The sequence below is a fragment of the Typopeltis vanoorti genome, chromosome 6 (genome assembly GCF_054136105.1).
Source record: "Typopeltis vanoorti isolate ZY-2024b chromosome 6, IOZ_Tvanoo_1.0, whole genome shotgun sequence".
In the NCBI taxonomy this organism is placed as follows: Eukaryota; Metazoa; Arthropoda; class Arachnida; order Uropygi; family Thelyphonidae; genus Typopeltis; species Typopeltis vanoorti.
In genome coordinates this window covers 67404737-67426325 of record NC_143554.1, presented here as the reverse complement: position 1 = coordinate 67426325, position 21589 = coordinate 67404737, and the positions used below count along the sequence as shown (strand labels likewise).

Below are 21589 nucleotides of genomic sequence, written 5' to 3'. Positions count from 1 at the left end.
AACTTCCTGGTTGTCTAGTGTAAGAGTAGAGGCTATCACAGGGTAAACATGGTGTACAGAGGGAGCTGTTTATTTTTTGTGGAAGGTAACCAGGATGACATTTGAACAGTAAAAAGAAAAGGGAGGAACTAAAATGCATATTTTATGGATCTTTGAATTAGATTGTTGCAATGTATGGAATTATGACTAGCTATACAGAGTCGGGGTTTCTAGGGTCTAGCTTGTCATAGATGCATTTTTTTTTTTTTTTTTTGTGGAAAAGCCATTCTGTAGCATGATGCTTTTGTTGGTGTCAGGTTTTAGTTAGAGATCCTTAGGGTAAGAACTGACAGGATTTGATTATGCCCATTCTTTGAGACTCATGATGGCTGAATTTGTTTATGTAACAACCTGTGCTCTCAGTAGAATGAAGAGAATAAGTAAACAAGAAGTGGCCTGTGATGAAAGTGGTTATGATGAACTGGAGTTGTTACCACACAAGATGGGATATGAGACAGGGCATTGGATGCAGCTTTTCTGTCCTTTGGTTAAGTTGTGGGTGCAAGTTGTTAATCTTGGTTTGGTCAATGTAGAGATGTTGCATATACAGGCCAAAATCATGGGCATAGCACACACAGAGGTTGCAGTTGCATTGAGAAAAATTAGTCTTCAAGATATTCTAAGCAGAAATTGGCTTGAGCATGAGAAAGGGAACTCTGCCGTACTTTCAGTTGGTAGACTTTGTTTCTACACACATGAAGTAACTTGAGTGAATGACATATAAACAGTAACTCTGGATTGAACTCCTATGATAACACATGGAGATTGTCAGCAAAAAAAGGTGTACTTGTATATAAGGTTTGAATGTCAAAACTGATCGTGATTTTAGTAAGCTGTAAGGATAAATATATATTCAATTTTAAGTCGGTGACTTTTGTCGAATTTTTCAAAGTAGATCGTAGGTGGTATGATTGAGCACTTAATCGACCGATAGGATTTTTTGGGGGAAGGAGTAAGAGCCTCCATACAGTCAACTAGGGATTTGAGAGGAATCCCTTATTTGTGGATTTTGGTATGTTAGAGACGCAAGGAGTTCTTCCAAAATGGGTCTTCAATTTTTTGATAGTGTCCTTGTCTCAGCTGACCATTTTGTATAAATAATTCAGTATTAAACTGAATTATTAGTTATTCTGATATGTGGCAGTATCAGAACGTTTATTTGTGATCTATTGATTTGTGACAAAAAAAAATTTCCTCTTATTTACATGACAACAAGCCAAGAGATCACATTAAATAAAGGTTCTGATACCATCACATATCAGAATAGCCAAAAATTCAGTTTAATGCTGAATTATTTACTCAAAATGGTCAGCTGAGAAGATATTTTTTATTTATTTCTTTTAATGCAGAAAGGAATCTCGATTAGATGGTATACTACCTGAAATGTTCATGAATAGGGGTACACTATCGAGAAATTAAAGCCCCATTTTGGAAGAACTCCTTGTGTCTCTAACTTCACAAAAATTCACAAATAAGGGATTCCTCCCTTATTCACAAATACCCTCCCAATAATAAAAAAAATTCATATCTTGTCTATTAAGTGCTTGTACAAACCACTCATGATCTACTATTAAATATTTTTCTGGTTATTACATCACATGGATTTTTAGGGCCTTGATTTCAGCATGAGTCATGTTTGGGCTGGCTTGAAGAAGTACTCAGGAAGTTTACAGATGGATTAAATTAGCATCACCACTTGAGAGTGAACATGTTCCTCTTAGTGTTATGAAGGAAGTTACTATTGGTCATTTGAAATAAGTATCCCTTTCTTGTATTTACCAAGTTCATTGCGAATGCTTTTGGTTGCAGGACCAGAACACCAGTCTCCGATCTATAATAAGCATGAAAAATCTGGCCTAGCACATCATGGAGTGGGCACTCACCACAATATCCTTTAGTTCATTAGATGCCTGTTAAATTGATATTTGAAGTTTGAGCAGCAGTTTAAGGACAAGTGCTTTTCCAGTACCAAAACTTCAGAATAATTATACCCATAGAAAAAAATTGGGCGAGTCATCCTGATAAGTAGCACGAAGTAACCTTTCCATTTTGCAGTCTTTTTTTTTATTATTATTATTTATTTTTGTTTACCATCTGTTGTATGGTGTCACTAGCATGTAGCTCATCTATGACAGGAAATAACAATCCATTGTTCATTCCAGATCTTGTGAATATGCTTGTGCACGGATGGACTGTTGGTTTCTGGCTAAAATATCTGCATTAATAAATTCTTGTTCCTATTTGTTTCTAATCTTATAGGATACTATGCAATAAATAGTCAGTTTTGTATATGAGCCATTCCTAGCTGTGAGATGATTGGAATATTTTGATGATGAGTCATTCAGAAAGAATTGCAAAATATACAATGTTTTTAAGCTGAAATTGGCATATACCCTCATGCATCTAACAGTGTAATCTTGAGTCTTTCAAGTAATTTCATATTTGCTCAGCTTCAAGCAGTGTCAAAGCATTAAAACATCATTTCTTAGATACTGTTAAAATGTTGGTTATAATGAATTCTAATGCATGTTGTCTTCAAAATTTATCTACAGATCAATACTAATTTGTCAGTTAGTAAGCTTTAGTTACATAACGTAACCTTAGTAGCTGCTGGTATTTTGCTGGTTTATACCCAGCATCAGTATCTTCAGAGTACAGTTTGTCATGTACACAAGCAGGCACAATGAGATTAGTTTAAGATAGTAATGAACAATACAAAGAACTAAACTCATAATTTAGTGCCTTCTGTTATTGGATTAAAAGAGGACTACAAGTATTAATTTGATAAGTATCCTAATGGACATCAATTTGGGAAATTGATAGCTTTGGAAACAATTGATGCATTCAGAGGGGACATCCTTTGAAAAGAAAAATATTTGACAGTTGTATATTTTTTCTTACATCATGACCAGAAGTATACTTCTGGTATTACCATTCAAGAAAGAAAGCACAATACTTGGATCAGAGTGCAAGACATCTTATCAGCCATTAAAAGATCCATATGGTAATGGGCAGGTTATAGTGCAAGGAGTAATACTCCGAAATAGATATAGATGAAAAGAGTTACAGAAAGACTAAACAGATGGTGAGAAGATAATATTAAGGAATGGCTGGGACTTTGGGGGAGGCCTCCATCCAGCAATGGAGAGAAAATGGCTGATGATAATACTTGTTGAGATTTGACAATTTTTCATAGCTGCTCCTGACTTCAAAAACAGTCTGATGTTATGACTTTATGTAGCGGACTGGTTTTTTTCTATTTAATTCTGTGTGATGCCAGATTTTTGTGTGCCAGACCTTATTAACCATAATGATCATTGTGAATGTATTTGTTCTCTTAGGTGGTTGTCAGCAAATTGTGCTATCTGTCCATAATAAGCCAGGTCATAAGTACAGGGCACTGCATTTACTCTTGGATGTGATAAAGAGTAGTTTGACCTACAGGTGAGGGTTTGTAGCTTGCTTTTTGGTTTGAATGTGGTAGGTAGTATTTTGATGACTCACTGGATATGCTTACAGATGTGCCATAAATATATAGTATATAAGGTTTGCTGTGGTCTTGTGGGAGGATGCTTTTTTTTTTTTTTTGCCATTGGCAAAAGTAGACAAATGCAGTGGTAAGAGCAGTATATCACTGGAACAGATACTATACTGATGAACTGGATAACTGTTGGAAAGCTAACGCATCTTTTGTGTGTTTTTGCTTTGAACAAAAAAAAAAAATATTAAACCATTGTAAAGGCATCTGACTAGTAAGTAAAGAATTTTTTCAACAGTGAAGTGGATTTTTGGAAGTTAGTTGTTTGTGTTTGGACTCATCTACATAGGAGTGCAACCAAGCCACTGATGTAAAGGTGTCTGTGTTTGAGTGCTTGATTCTCTGTTCTGTGTAGAAAAGGATAAACACATTGTTGTGGCATCATTGTTTGCATATTTATATAGAAATTATTATTCTCCTAATAATTGTGTGGAATATACAGACACACGCACAAACTCTGAATTATGACTGCCTACCTACAAGTTGTTTTAAGCCACCTTTTGAATTGTGATCCAGCAAATTTGGTAATCATTCAAGATGTTTTTTGTGTGGTTCTTGAACCATTCTTCAGTGTGAGCCTGTAGACATGACAGAAAAACATGAAGGGATCTTTCAATTCATGTTTGCTATACAGTAGTGAAACAAATTAATCCCAAACACATCTTAAGGAAAAATTGTAATTTTGCAAGAAACTGAGTACAAAAATTAAACTCCCACTTTATCTAATTCATTTTTATGTGTTTCTCTGTTCCTAATAAGTTCATTAATTTGCTTAGGCATGAATTCGACCAATGTAGAACACATTTTCTTATTTCTGCATCTCAAAATAATAATGAATTATATTAAGTTATCCTTTGTATCACAATTTAATTTTCCAAGTCTCTTATTCATTATGGCTCACAAATTTTCTACTGGATTAAAGTCAGGAGAGTTACCTGGTCACTGCAATTGGATGTTGTGATTTTTGAAGTGTGGAATGGAGTGAGATCCTGTTGGAAGATGAGTTATTTGTCTTTCTGAATCTGTGGGGCCACTCTTTTCTCCAGTGTTTTTATATTGGTCCTTTTTTCATCATACCATCAACAGGCACAATATCAGAACTATCAGGTGTAAAACATCTTTTTGGCTGGGTGTTCAGGAGCTTGTTGAAGTTGTGTGGGAGAAGTCTTATCAGCTGATGATTTGCAAACATATGGTACTCGCTCTCCTTGGACAAAGAAATTGCTCTCCAAGAATATGACCTTCCACTTCTCAACAGTATGATCTTTGTACACTTTTCCTCACCGGTGCCTATTTTTGTGTATAGCTTTCGTCGACAGTTTCTTTTTTGGTCTGTGGGCAGTCTTCCCTGCTTCCAACAATCTCCGATGGACTGTTCTATCAGATACATTAATCCCACTAGTTGCCAAGTCTCAAAGTCTACATCAGACAATCTTGAGTTTATTTTGCTTGTCTTAACTAGTAAGTGATCTTCAGTAAGTGTAGTTTACCTTTTTCACCCACATTTTCTTTCTCTGTCAGAGAAAAGGTACCTGTCTCTCTAAACCTCTTTAAAATTGCATTAACTGTAACCAAACCAACATCACACTCATTGGCAATTTGTCTTTGATCATGGATGTGTGCTCAGAAAGAATACATATTTCTGAATGCTTTCTTGGAGATGTATTCATTTTATAACTATACAAAATGAATAAAACACAATGAATACGGACTTGTTTATACTATTAAAAATGCACAACACCAGTACTAAACATCGTAGCATTTAAGCAGTTAAAACATGCTGCACTCAACCAAAATTATTGTGAACTGAAACCAAAAACTTGACAGATACAGCTTGTTTGGATTAATTTATTCACTGCTGTGTGGATATAACCAACTATGTGATGGCAAAATGAACTATAGCTTGTCACACCACCTTGCTTCTGGCACCAGAGTAGAATCTCACAAGAATGAACTTCATGGAGAACAGGTTATAGGTCATCTTTGTAAACCTCCTACTCTATTACTGATTATTGGATGTTTCTTTCACTTTCTACCTCACCATATGCTTTGGTATCACCCATGCTTCCTTGACAGTTTTCTCATTGGATTGTAGTTTTGCTTGTTATTCTGTGTACATCTTAACCAGTAAAGGTCATGAATAACAATAAACCATTCCATATCTAAGATGAAGGTGCCTAATGATTGTACTTTTTCCCATCACTAATGGCATTCATCTAGCACTGCACCAGTGTAATACAGTACTTTCTATAGCTCACACTAGGCATATTCCAGTTGGGATGAGTGGTCATATCTTACATCAGTGTGAAATATTTGTTAACTAACAAATGTGTTCCAAGCAAATATTTCCTGTAGATTCATAATATTTTAACCAAGCATACATAACTAAAATGATAACATATGGTTAAAAATATGTTAGTTAAGATAGTTTAAAATTTTTTTTTTTTTCCTGAGGATTTGAAAGTAAATATGTTGTCCCTTTTTAAGGATAAAAATGCTACAAAAGAGCATATTTCACTCTTTTGTCACAAAGTTTCATCTGGCAGTGACTGGAACTCTACAAATAATGATTAAAGTGAGTTACTCATTGAAAGGTTGAAGTAAAATTTTAATTGTATCTTTACAGATTGTATGAAATAGTCAGTAAAATGGCATTTAAAGTAATTCTCAAGTATCGTAATGCTTTGCCATGACACCAGTTTAACCCAATTTTAAAAAATCATTACCTTTGTCTCTCCAGCATACCTGGCATAAGTTGCACTTTTCTTAGCATTTGCATTTGAATTACACTTGGATAAGTTATCTTAGTTTTCATTGATATTTGTCCAATCATTACTTTGAATTTTCCTAATCAGTCTCCAAGTTACTGTCAAACAGCCATTCTTCCTTTAAGAATTCTAAGCATAGTTTATTATTCAGAAAGATCATACTTATTGAGAATCTTATCACATGATTGTGGTTATCCTAGCAGTCTATTTTTACTGCATTATTTGATACTCTGCACTTAGATCAAAGGGGATACTTTTTAAGAATATGCAAGGAATTAGGTAGGACTTTACACTTTGTCACATCTTATCCACGTGTTTGATCTTAAGTATTCACTAAACAGTTGTTGTTAGCAAGATTTGTTGACAGGTCAAATCTCATTTATTTATTAAATATGAGCCCTTTCACCTAGTCTTTTGTTAAACTTTTTTTTTTTAATTAATCCTAAAAAGCAATTAATAAACATTAATCCTTCAGTTTGTAGGAAGTTGAAAAGGACAATTTCTAACTGCCTGCTCAGTTGGTGCCATTCTAATCCGTGAATTGTTTTATACCCACTTGCATCCCTACATTTAAAAGTAATTATTCTCCATGTTTACTTCATACTATTGAAATAATGAAAAAATATGGATTATATAGTTAATATGCTTCCCTTAGGAATTACGGTTTGGGGTGGGGGATCAAAGAATAACATGCATTTTCTTGATATTAGTATAATTAGCAAATGATTTGGAATTAAAGTAGCAATATTTTGGTGACTATTGAAGCCTTCTGCTAGGCAATGTAACTATATAACTATACATCCAGTGAAGGCAATAAATTTGAAGGTAAGCTGCTTGAAGAAAGATTTGTACAATCAAAGAAATTTTACAACACAATCATAGCTATGTCCCATTTGATGAGGAAAAATTGCTGTCTGCTATTTTTCTGATTCAGATAGCTGTGAAATGCTGGCAGTCACTCAATCATGTCTGCCGATCCTTTCATTAGGAATCTTTCATATATTGGCTCAAATATTTATTTTATTAACCCTTATCATGTACAGTCTCAAATTCATTTTCTGTATTACTAAGTTGAACAAGACCTCACCAAAATCTGCATTTTCATTCAGTAAGGCTACTCTTCCATTCCCATTCTTCCTTTTATTTTCTATAATATATCAACTTACATTAAAAATAAAGTTGATGTATTGTAGAATTGCTAATATTAAAATTGTAAGCACAATCAAATCCTCTGGAAAAATGTGCTGAGTACCAGTTATTTTTATTGCCCAGATAAGTAAAATTGATTAAAATAATTTTATAAGCACTTCGGAGTGCATGTATACCTATTCTTTGCAAACCTTAGTTAAATGAAATTACATTGCCTAAATGGCTAAGTTATAATAAATAAAAAAATGTTTTTAAATAATTTATTCTACTTGTACAATTAATGCTGGTGATATGTAATTTCCTTGCTTCATACCGCTTTTAGGTCCTAAAAATCAAACTCCTCCAGAACGGTGTGTCCTATTTATAAACCTTTTCCTTTAAGTTTTGTATAAGAATGCAGAACCCTTTCAAATTTCCACCTTAAGGTTTTCCAGGCATCTACCATATTCCTTGCTCTTGCAGATTATCTTATTTTCGAAAGTTTTCCACTTTCTCCTTAAATGTCTTTACCTCCATATCTAAACCTTTTGGTGCATATTCATGAATAAGTGAGATTTGTTTCTCATTATATTCAAACGCAAGCCTTATTATACTATTACTTTAGATGCTGATTATGAAATGTTTTTAGAATCAGCATTGACCATAAAGCTGACCTTTAACCTCTGTATAGGTGCATTAATCATCAAAATGTTTATTTTTATATTTGTTTTAATGCCACCTTTAACATCTGCGAATATCATTTAATCTGGCAATAGAAGTGCTATGGGGTTAGTTTTTTAATTTACAGTTTTAATTGTTTCTCAACTTAATCTAATCAAGCTATTCAAGTTGCATTTGGGTTACAAAAATGCTGGATTTTGAAACGTGACAAAATATTAGAATGATAATTTCCTTTTACGCATAAAATGAATGATCAGAAAAATCTTTTATCAATTTTTCATTCTGTGCAAGAAGAGGAATATAAAATGATCTTTATTAAATTATGAGACTAATTTGCATTTTATTAATTTTTTTGACAATTCCAGCTAGTGTGATTTTGTAAAGTTTGCTGTAGTAGGATTGAAGACTCATGTTAAAGTTTAATGGAGTGAGACAGCACTAGGAAAGGATTAAAAATAGTGTTTAGTTCTTCGAATATTGCATCTCGGTTATTGTACGGGAGTACAATGTCAGACTTCTAGCACACCCACAAAGGCAGCACAAAACGAAGTGAAATACGTGGATGAAAGACTAGTCCTTATTAGTTGAGCAGCTTTTGATGTAAACTGGGATCTTGAACTATTAGTGTTTCTCATATTTTTGGAAAGTTTAATACAGTACTATTTATTTAAAATAAGACTGATTTTTACCAGCAGCAGTTTCTAAAAATAGTCTTTCTAAATTTGCTGTAGACCATGATCTTTTTCCACTTGATTCTATGAGCTATATCCAAAGCATGGTCTGCAAGGCCAGATTGATAAGTCACCATTGCTACAGGTTTTTTTTTTTTTTTATAATGTTCTTCTATGGATGGGTGCTGATCTTGTCTGTCCAAAGCAGGCCAACCTGCAAGAACAAGGAACTTTATATACACTTGGAAATGAGAGAGGAGGAAGTTTGTCTTTAGAGGAGCAGTTAAGGGTAGCTGGTTTTAAGTGGGGCTTGCAATTGATGCAAAGTTTGTATTTCCTTAAGATTCTGCCTATTTTTTTATGTTCTTCAGACATAGGGGATAGTGGTAGCATTAATAAAGTCTTTCTGAGAGAAGGTCGTTGGACTTGGGAAAGGATAGATTTTTTTTTTGATACTGTGGGAATTGTAACCATTAGATGAAAGGAAAAAGTGTGGTGCATATGGCTGAGTTCTGTTGCAATAGAGGTCTTGTTGGAACAAAGGTTACAGGTTCTATAGGTTAGTGATTTTGTGACAGCATAATGTTTGGGTTTGGGGGGGGAGTGATAAAGTTTGTGAGTGTATCCACCTGTATGAGTGGGTTTCCTATATGCTGAAAAGGACAGGTTACTATTAGGTAGGTCGGTAACCAAAGTGCCTAGAAAGACTACAACCTAAAATTGCAGTAAATACATTAATTGATGTGTGTGTATATATATATATTAGCTAATGGTTGCTCTGTATAAGCTGCAAATCAGTGGTTAGAAGGGAAGGATATTATTAAGAGACCTTAAGGGAGGCCACATACTACACACAACTAATCATACTTATTCTTGAATTCATTACTTGCACATCCAATGGCAACCAATTCTAATGACACATCACTCTATGACAGAAAAATCTAGATCTCACTCCCTTCTTGGCAGCATTCATTCTGAGCTTCCAAGGATGCCCTATTTATCCTTTCCCCATCCTCCATAAAATTAAAAAATTCCATCAACTGAAATCCTGTATAACACTTTCAGAAGTTTGTAAGTTTCATTCATATCACCTTCTTTCTCCTGTTTGATAGTGTCTGCAGTCCACAAATTTTGAATCTGTCTTCATAATCAATAGTCCACAATCCTTATATCATTTTTAACATTCTCCTTTGCTCTCTCCAATGTATCAAAATTGCAACAGAAACCAGGAGACCAGACCTGTGCACAATAGTCCTAGTGAAGTCTTATCAAGGCTTTGTACAGAGGCAAAATAACATCCTTATTTTTACATGTGAAAGTTTGTTTCAGCATTGTAATTATTTTTTGAATGGCCACTAAACATGGCCCTAAACTTTAACTTCCTGTCTACTAACACTCCAAGATCTCTAGCCTGATCAGTTTCTTCTAGCATAATCCCACCAATATAATGCAACGTTGGATATCTAATCATGCCAAGTGCATAACGTTGCATTTACATAATGACTTTCATTTTCCATTGCCCATAGTTCCAGTCTATTTGAATCATTCTGCAAGTACTGCATATCAGCAAATAACTGTATGTCACCTGTCAAATCCTTCCCAGTATCATCATACAGATTGAATGACAGTGCACCAAGGACTGATCCTTGTGGTACACCAGTACACCACTATTTATCTTAAATCTTACAGATTCACATTCCCTGTATACCACTTTGATATCTGTCAGTCAACTATCCTCGTATTCATGCTAATATTTTATAATCCAAACGCATATTCTCCTATTTATGCAACTCTTCCTTGCTGCATTCACTCAAAAGCCTTAGCAAAATCCAAAAGTATCATGGTGTATCCATTTCCCCTAGTCTAGTTCAATGGTGACATTGTTATACAATGTGAACAAGTTGCTAAATGATCTTCCCTTAGTAACTCATGCTGTTCATTGCAAAGTAGATTCTCTGTCAATTTCTAATTGGTCTTTGCACCACCCTTGTGCAATGGGATTACCATACATTCTTTCTATTCCTGTGGAATCTTCCCTGTTCTGAGATTCAAATTTTATAGCCTAGTTAAATGAATAGCCAGTTCAGCTTAGTACTGTTATCACCTGTGCTGATATCCCATTAGTCCCTGTTGCTGAATTCTTATTCAGTTTGTGAAACATCTCTAATATAGTCCGACCACATAAGTGAGAGTTTTCAGTGGGCAGACTGCCAAGAAGTCAATTCATGTTGAAGGGAAGAAAGAAATAAGGCGATGTACGAATTGCTCACCAACACTGAAATTATGTGCTTTATACGTAAAAATTTCCAACTGTTATACAAGCAAAATAGTTACCACTTTAAAAACTAATGATCATAAAAGAGAAGTTAATTTTCCAGTGTGTAATAATAAACTCATCCCACAATATGGATCAATTACCCTATTATCGGAATGGATTCTCCTTCTTTTGACATGCACAGAAGTTTTGAAGGGTCTCGCATCTGTGGGCGTACTATACCTCTTCTTCATACACCTGAATTCATTCAGTGAAGAGGTAGCAGTGAACTCAATGTTGCATACACCAGCTTGTTGATAGCTTTTAGCAAAATATTTACTCATTAGTTGAACAACTTCTTCTGCATCTGTCACCCTCACACATCTGCATTCAGAATAGTTATTCCTTCATATTCGTTCTTTCTTTTACTTGCAGCATATTGATAGAATTCTTGTGTGTTGTCTTTAACTTGCAAAGCCAGTTTCTTTTCATACTTGGATTTCTGTACAACACTTGACTTTTCTGGCCTACTGCTTATAATTATCATAACTGACATCATCCTTGTGTACACGATATTCCTTTCACATCATCCTTGGTTAATTAGATTACACATCCATTTTACTCCTACTCTGTTTATTCTTTGAACTTCTGATATCATATCATTTAAGTATTTTTTTGAACAATTTAATAACTAATATCATAGTACAGAACACAGCATATCCCGCAGTTCGTTCATAATTTCCTGCTTTATAGTTCAGGATGTAACCTTTTCTGGGTGGGAACATTCATAAACTGAGTCACTTCCTAGGTGAGTACCACATGATCACTGTCACCAACCGGAGGTAGAATAGTTACATCTTTAACAAAACGCCCTCTGACAATATAATGAAATCTAACACTCTTTGACCTAGAGTTCCTTCTGTCACATGCTGCTTGAGGAAGTTGTCTCACAAGAGCTCAATAAATTCAGTTTCATTCTTCTCATGAGATTTTACTAAATTGATTCAATTTAGAATGAAAATCAGCAATAAAAAAAAAAATACAAATATACACTGGTGTTCAAAAGCTAAGGACAAAGTATTTTACCTGTATATGAAAAAATTTCATGACTGCAGCTAAATGTGGATAGAAGTTTATTGCCAGCATACAATGAAATTGCAATACATTTTTGGCAAAAGTTATATTTCCTAAGGGTGTAGTTAAAGATTAATGTGCAGTGCTCACAGAAGACTATGTGGTGAAACATTTCAGTATGGAATATGTTCACTCTGAACTGCCATGCAGCTCTCACAATGTTGTACTAAACTTAGAACATATGATTCAGGTGTTCTTGAAGCAAACTGGCCCACTTCTATTTCCGAGCAACAATAGGACCTTGTTTGTTTTCTAGAGAGAAATTTCAATTTTTATTTAAAAATTATTTAATATCCTCTGTCTCCAGAAGTATCTCCACTGTGTGGCATTGTCATCCCAAAAAAATGAATTATTCGCCTACAGCATCATGGAACAATCAAACACAATGTTGAAGAACTTCGTCGCAATATCATTCACCAGTCATATCCTCCCTTTTTCCGGCACTTGTAGCTCAATGTCCATTAAGCATAATGCATCCCCAAATTATTATCCCAGCACTGCTAATCTATCCCTTTTGAGAACATTCTCATGGTGGTAAGTAGTACCACATTCATGCCATGTTAAGTGTTTTCTAGAATTGGAGGAAAGACTAAAATGACTCATGAGTACAATAGCCCATTGGTATCTTGTCGAATTTTTATGGATACAACACCACTGAAAATGTGCTCTACAATGAGCTGTGGATAAAGGGATGCAGACTACAGGCCTTCGGGTATGTAGACCTACTTGTTGTGTATATTTTGCCACAGTTTATAGAGATATCCATGTACCTGTGCTTGAATGGAGCTAACTTGCAAGCTGATAAGCCATGTCGTCGATTATGTCTTGCTGTTATAATCAATGTTCTGTGGAAGAGTGAGGGCAACCTCTTAGGAAATGTCTGAACTCATTCTGTTGGTTTGGAACATTGCTCAGAGCTTGGATACAGTGCAATGTGAGATTCCAAACTCGAGTAATATCATTAATCATGAGCCTTCTTTAAGCTTTCCAAGAATTCTTCACATGAAATCATCTAGATCAGGGGTCGGCAACCTTTTAAGACTCGTGGGCCGCATTCAACGATTATTTTTAATAATCGGGCCACAAACATTTAATTAAGAGAAAATAGTGAGTGAAAAAATACTTTTTTCACTCACTATTTTTATTATATCAATTTTAAAAAACAAATATTTAAAGTACGAGATAAGAAACAAGCATGAAAATGAAACTCAATTTAATAATTATCACATAAAAACAAAATAATATAGTTTATGCGTCAAAATCTGCATGTCACTCTGGTTAATGTGACTTTTGTGCTTGTTTCTTCCTTCATCTACAATTTTATGTTTTCTTGAACCTATTTTTGAAATTATTTTTAACAAATATATATATTGATAATAATAGTTGATGTTATTGAATTATATTAAAAGACTGACTAGGGAACGTGACTGCAAAAGTGTTCCGAAATCTCGGTTATCATCGGATGAAGTCGCCTATGTTATCTCCACTCATGATGACTCACAATGTTGACTCTCAATAAGTTGCATGTCGATATCCCGAAGTATAGGTGAAAAATTATTTTTAATTTATTATTCACATTATAAAATGTTATTTAAATAATTCAACATATGGGCCACATTCCATGTAAGTATGGTCAACCTTTTATGTACCACCAAAAATGTGCGTTTGAGCCATCAGTTGCCGACCCCTGATCTAGCTAGATTGATGTCTTTAAGACATTACAAGACATCCAATTTTTCATCTGCTTACTTAATGCAGTCTTTTATCATGTTGAGTGCTACCATGTTACCCTTTTGCACACAATTCAAAAACTTGAATGTGTATCCACTTTCTACTCAGAATCACCATTTATACAAATTGCCGTAAGCTGGTTCATCTGAATTTGCAGTTGTGACTTTCAGAAATATTATTTGTCCTTAGGTATGTTTTTTGAATTTTCAAGAGCTTTTTTGATATCAGAAATTTATTTTATAGGCATTAATTTTTTTTTTCTTTGAAAATGAGAAATAATGCCATGGTGAGTAATTCCCAGATGTTAGATTTGTATAAGAGGTCTTTGATATGTTGCTGAGTTTCTCTTTCTAGAAAATTGGGTTTTTAGATTGTAACTCAGAAAAGTGCTATATATAACTTTCACACAGTAATACAAGAGTTAGGAACATGAGATGGTGGAGTTATTGCCCTACTTTTGTGCCATCCAGCTTCCTACTGATATTTAAGAGTTAATGCAAAAAAATAGTTCTGCCTAAACCTATAAAGGAAAGAGAAAAACAATAGATTTTATGATAGCTTGAACAATTTAAAATTGTATTCAGTGTAAAGTTAAATGCTTTCCTGTGCAATATATATTTTGGTCACATGGTTAGGTTTTATGTTTAGCATTTTTAAATTCACGTTTTTTTATACAGTAGTCTCTTTTTTTCCAACGTTAAAAAAATTTCCAATTAACTGACCATTGCATGGCAACTAACTTCTGGTTCGGTACTATGTACTTAGTGAATTATCTGAAGTAAAAATACAGCCTCAGTTGGTGTAGAGCTTAAATAAATGAACGTAGGTAATGTTTATTGGATTTGGAAATTTCGTGATTGGTGTTTTTTAAATAGGCTGAACTGAAGTAATCTGGCAAAGAGTTGATGCTGTTTATCCTTTATGTAAAATTGTTTCATCATGGTTGTTAAAAAATGGCTTAACTTAAACTTTTTTTTTTTTCATTCCTACATCTGAACAACGACAAAAAAATAATAATTTCGATGTTATAACATTTTTGGATGTCTCAAAGTATTAGGTACTATGATTTTTTTTTTTTTTTTTTTTTTCTTTAAATATATATGTGGTTATGAATTTTTTTTTTTTCATTGCTAAACTTCACTAGGTCATTCTGACAGTTCACAAAAGTTGTTTTATAGTATAGACAAGACCTGAAGACAATGTTTGATTTAATATTTCATTGCATTTCAAACTAGCATCATCATCATCAAATTCCTGCCATGTACCCACAAGGGATGTACAGGATATGACAGTACTACATGAAAAAATTATATCATTACTAACTTCCTATCTACAATTTTCCTCCAAATCAGTCTGCTACTTGTCAAGACTCCAACATTATCAGATCTTATATTTCTATCGTCTAAGGCACTTTGTACCGTATCAATCCACCTATATCTTGGTCTTCCACTGGATCGTTTTGCTGCCAACCTGGCAGAGAACACTTGTTTTGCTAATCTTTCCTCACCCATTCTGTTTAGGTGACCATACCACCTGAGATTAGCTCTGCTTACGCATTCCTGGATGCTGACAATGTCAAGTTCTTTCCTAATATCCTCGTTTTTAATATGATATTGCAATTGATGCCATCTGTTCACGGCTATAATCTTTCTCAGGACTCTCATATCTGCGGCGTCTAGTCTTTGGTCAAGTGTTTTACTTCTGACCCAGCTCTCAGATCCATAAGTTAAAACTGGTTTGATCACTGTCTTGTATATTATAGCTAAATTAGTGTTCTGACTAATTTCTCTCTTATTCCATATGAATTTATTCAATTGACTTCCTACTATACCAGCTTTATTAATTCTCTTGTCTATTTCCATATTTAATTTACCATCTTCACTAAAAATTGTACCTAAGTAGCTGAAATCTTTTACTTGTTCCGCAGGTTCTCCGTTCACAATGCAGTTGACATTTTCCACGATTCTGCCTATTTTAATTGTCTTTGTCTTTTTATTGCTGACCTTCATACCATATCTATTACAACAGCTATTCAATTTAGTCAAAGAATCTTGCAGACTTGTAGCGGATTTATTTAGAAGTATAACATCATCCGCATAAAGCAAAGAGCTTACATTAACATCTCCAATTTTGATATCATGTTTAATACCATTTTCCTTCATAATGTGATCCATATAGATAATGAATAACAGAGGGGATAATGTTCAGTTGACATTTTCAATGATTCTGCCTATTTTCATTGTCTTTGTCTTTTTATTGCTGACCTTCATACCATATCTATTACAACAGCTATTCAATTTAGTCAAAGAATCTTGCAGACTTGTTGCGGATTTATTTAGAAGTATAACATCATCCGCATAAAGCAAAGAGCTGACATTAACATCTCCAATTTTGATATCATGTTTTATACCACTTTTCTTCATAATGTGATCCATATAGATAATGAATAACAGGGGGGATAATGTACATCCTTGTCTCACACCAAATTTAACATTAAGCAATCTTCCTGTACTTCAATTCTAACTGCTGACTTACAACTCAAATAAAAACTAAGTATTGCTTGATATAATGCCCCATCGACACCATATAACTGTAGCGTATATTGAATAGCTTCTCTCTTGGCACCTTGTCATATGCCTTTTCCAAATCGACAAAACTTAAATACAGATCTTTGTTATATTCCCATGCTTTCTCGACTATTTGTCGTAAAGTGAAGATCTGATCTGACATCCTCTGTTTGGCCTGAATCCAGCTTGTTCTTCCACAATTCTTCTCAACCGTTTCTCAAGTATACTTGCATAGCTCTTGCCAGGAACACTCAGTAGGGAAATACCTCCGTAATTTTCACATTCAGTTTTATCTCCCTTTTTATATATTGGTACTATGAGAGCTCTACTCCAATCATCAGGAATTCGTCCCTCTGTCCAGGCTTTCTGAACTATGCAGTGCAGCCACTGTAAGACTCTTATACTTCAACCATACTTTAGCATTTCTGGTCGAATATCATCTACTCCAGCTGCCTTTGATGGCTTTTTCTACTTCAAGTATGGATATGTATTCCTGACTGCATGCCTGGTCAGTGTTTTTTTACCAGTGCTGTCATCACTGCTTGTTTCATTTAACAGTTTTTCAAAGTAATTACTCCATACTTCTAGGATATCTTTTTCTCCAGTTTTCATGTCACCTTTATCATCTCTAACTCCTTTTACAGCACTCTTTCCTCCATTCCTAAGCTTCTTCAACAACCTCCAGAATATTTTGCCACCTTCTTGGTATTTATTTTCTATATTCTTGCCAAAGTCCTCCCATGACTTTTGTTTAGCTAGTTTTACAGTGTTTAGCATTCTTGCATTTGTCTCTATATTCTCTAAGAGCACAAGCTGACTTATTTGACAGGAACTTTTTGATATGCTTTCTTCTTTTCCTTCACTGCCTCTTTAACTTCCTGTGTCCACCAGGGAGTTCTGATTTTTTTTTATCCTTGCAGACAACTTCACCACATGCCTCTCTGGCAGAATCAATCAATGTTTTCTTCAGAGTTTGCCACTGAATCTCCAAGGTTTGATTCCTGTTCTCAAACTCTTTCATTTTTTCTTCAATAATCTTTGTGTATTTTAGTCTATAGTTCACATCTGAGAGCTGCTCAACTTTTATTCGCTTTAAAACTTTCTTACATGTTATTCTTTTCAATATGAAATTCAATTTTATCCTGTTCAAGACTAATAGTGATCACTTCCAATTTCAAATCCTCTGTACACTCTAGTGTCCTGCACCAGGGAGAAAACATCACTATCAACAATAACATAGTCAATGAGACTTTTCTTATTCCTAGCCTCTTCTCTCCATGTGAATTTGTGCACATTTTTATGTTGGAACATGGTGTTAGTAATAACCAGTCCATGTCCTGAGCAGAAATCCAACAGGTATTTGACATTGTTATTAGCTTTGATCTTTTCTCCAAATTTTCCCAAAATATTTTTGTATGTCTGACAATCATTTCCTACTCTGCTATTTAGATCTCCAACAAGGACCAGCTTTTGCTTTTTCTAAAGCCTCAAAAAAATTCCTCCACTTCTACCTTAGTAGAACCTTCTGTGGGACCATAGGCACAAATAAGTCTCATTGTCCAGTTCCCCATTCTCATATTTGCCCACATTACTCTACTTGAGACTGACTGCCATTCAAGAAGATTAGCCTCGTATTTTGTGTTGAATACTATGGCTACTCCTTCTTTTCCTTGATTGTCATTGCCTGAATATAACATTTTGTATTTATTGCTCAGAAAGATCTCACCAGTTTTTGTCTTTTTTGTTTCAGTCACCCCTATTATGTCGATCTGGTACTTACCTAATTCCTCAGCTAGCTCCATTTCTTTGCCATTCAGGCTTCTTACATTGATAGTACCGATCTTTAACTCTGGTGATGTTGAGTTGGGGTTTGTTTTCAGATTTGTTCCATTAACTGACAGAATACAATTTGGTCGGCTAAATCCCAAATTGCCAGCCCATCCTCGTTTGTTCAGTATCCAAGTAGATACCCAACAGGGTGCACCACGAGAAGGTGAGGATTGGACATTAGGTCAGAAGCCCTTGTCGGTTCTCTGCATTCCTTTTAAAGGCTATGTGGAGGTCTCCTCTCAGTTATACAGCTTTGACACTTCAGCACCCCTGCTAGCATCATTCATATCTCATATGACATCACTTGAATTGTCCAAAAATGTTTTATCAAGGGCACTAGATATACACACAATACAGCCTTGTGTCAATGTTTCTGGTCTCATAATGTTAGCCTGCTAGAATCACTATTGTATGTTCATTTATAGTCACTGACCAGATCATGTTAACCCAGCAACCATAAAAATCCATATTTTTTCAGATAACAAAACCAGTTATTTAAAGTTTAGGAACACGAACTAACAACAATTATATTCCATGCTCTTGCCTTGATGTCTTCAAAATCATTGTTTGCCATGAACTTAATTATTGGTAGTGATGGGTTATAAAACAGCTGGTCACTAATTTCCAAAATATCTTGGTTTTAGAATTCTGCTTACAGTCTTTAGGAAATAAAAGGTGAGGATTAATTTTCTAGAAAATACATGACACACAAGAAGAAATTCTTTTTTAGTATAAAGGTTGGGAGTGTGATCAAGACTTTACAGAAAAAAAATTAAGAATAGGATGTTTACTTAAGCTGCCAGGATAATTGGCACTTTTTAAGCTGATTTTTTGTTAGGGCAGTTAGCCACAGCTCTAGCTCTACATCTGTTGAGGTCTGTTGTCTTGAATTTAGAATCTTTCCGTCCAAAAGATCATTGTTATCAGCCTTGCATTGGAAACTGGTATTATGTAATGCATGTGTGCGTGTAAATCTCAGGAAAGTAATTCTTGTTAAAGCCTATTTGCTGAATGAATATTTGATAATATATTCATCATGGTGTGGGGAATTTGATATGTGGGTATTTTCAATTTGAAGCTGAGTTAGCTGGTCTTATATGGAGGTAGCAGTGTGTTTTGCTGGTTTATTTGAGACTTTTCCACCTGCCAGAGATAGATAAGCTTGCGAGAGAACATGTGATTGAAACAAAAAATACTGTGTGCAGTGTAGCATAGAGGATGATTGAGTTCTGTTGGTGGATCATATAGAGTGGCTTCCTGTAATGAGCCGTTACAGATATCTTGTAATAGTATTAATAATAATAGAAATGGTGTCTTGCAGGTCTCTAAAACAACACTGTGTTTTGGAGAGCTAAACTAATTGCTTCTATTTTAATATTGTTTGATATTTTCCATATTGAAAGTATAGAAAATATTAGTGATGTTATTGTGAAAAATTTTAAAGACCTAATTATACATATTCTGTATTGTTATCTCCTGATTAAGATAACATTAATGATTCAAGTGTTGTTTATTATATAGAAATCATTAGTGTAGTATAAGTACAGGAAACAGCAAAAGTAGAAATGATTAGACTTAGTGTAAAGTTAAAGGTAGTTTTCACTGTGCATGTGCAAGTGTTGCAGCCCTCGTTGATTAAGGAATAACCTTAAAATAGGTAACCCTATCCCCATGATATGGTTTTTCCATATCTTGGAGTTCTATACTAGGGGAAATTTTTCAGAGCACCTATCACTGCCATAAAGAATAGTCCTTCTACTATTTGTTGTTCAACTGGTAGTTTCCAGAGCAAAATTTTGCAATCCTCCAAATGAAGAATAAACCAAATTTAATTTCTGATTTTTTTTTTTTTTTTTTTTTTTTTTTTTAGGAGAACGTTCTGCGGTTCTTAAGTCACATCAACCAAGGATGCATGATCTTAGGCCTACAATTTTTTTTTTTTTTTTTAATAACCGCAATTAATAGTTACTTCATTGCTAAATAACTGTGCTTACTTTTATCTGTGATCTTTGTTACTGACTGCCTGATTTCAACTTTTCATATATGGATTGGGGGAAATATTGGAGTTGCTGGTTTGCTGAAAGAGATGGAATCATATCAAACGCTACCTTTTGTTGTATGCCAACAGATATTATGTGGGTCTTTGCCGAAAACTGTCTAATTCGATGCACAAAATAATGGTCTTGAGTGCTGGAAAATGTTTAGTGAGATTCGTCAGACTGTCTCAATTGGAAGAAAGAAAATGTGATGAAAGTCTCAGTGATAAAGCTTTCCTTAGCTCATTAGCCTTTCCCAACTGACTCATCGAGGGAGGCTATACCACACACACACACACACACCAGCTATCATACTTATTCTTGAATTCATTCAGACTGCTTGCACTCACAATATCCAAAAGCAATCTATTCCAACCATGCACCATCTTCCGAGAGAAAAATCTAGCCCTCACACCATTCTTGGCGGCCATCGTTCTCGGCTTCCAAGGATGCTCTCTCGTCCTTTCTCCACCTTCCATCAGTTGAAATCCTGTATGACCCTTTCAGGAGTTTGTAAGTCTCAATCATATCACCCCTCTTTCTCCTGTTTACTAGTGTCTGCAGTCTACAAATTCTCAATCTGTCTTCATAATCAGTATTCCACAATCGATATAATTTTTAACACACTTCTTTGTACTCTCTCCAATATATCAGAAACCAGGAGACCAGACCTGTGCATAATAGTCCACGTTAGTTCTTATCAAGGCCTTGTAAAGGGGCAAAATAACATCCTTATCTTTGCATGCGAGCGTTCGTTTCTGAATTGCAATTATATTTTGAGTTGTATTTGCAATCTTTGCCACATGGCCTCTGATTCCTTCTGTTATAGAATGTGAGCAACTTGCTAAAACATGACCTTCCCTTAGTAAACCCATGTTGTTCATGGCAATGTAGATTCACTGTCAACCCATTTCTGAATGCGAGCCCTAACCAATTTTTCAATATCTACACCACCACTCCTGTGATACTAATTGGTCGATAGTTGGATACATTGGTCTTTGCACCACCCTTGTGCAATGGAATTACCATATATTCCTTCCATTCCTGCAGAATCTTCCCTGTTCTGAGACTCATATTAAACATCCTGGTCAAAGGAATGGTCAGTTCAGCTTGAACACTCTGAGTACCGCATGATCAGTGTCACCAACTGGAGGCAGAATGGTTATGTCTAACTGAAACGCCCTCTGACACTATAATCAAATCTAACACACT

At 34.8% G+C, this 21589-nt stretch overlaps 1 protein-coding gene across 4 annotated transcripts in view; it reads left to right on the top strand.

Annotated features, from left to right (window-relative positions):
* Nucleotides 1–21589, top strand: part of LOC150105509 (transformer-2 protein homolog beta-like) — a 125614-nt gene that overhangs the window by 78066 nt on the left and 25959 nt on the right. The window contains exon 10 of one of the 4 annotated variants that reach the window (XM_090394228.1): nucleotides 6065–6151. The exons of the other annotated variants lie outside the window; for them this stretch is intronic. The gene's annotated coding sequence lies outside the window, so the exon portion shown is untranslated. Of the gene's footprint in view, nucleotides 1–6064; nucleotides 6152–21589 lie in introns of those variants that run through there. 4 annotated transcript variants of the gene reach the window in all.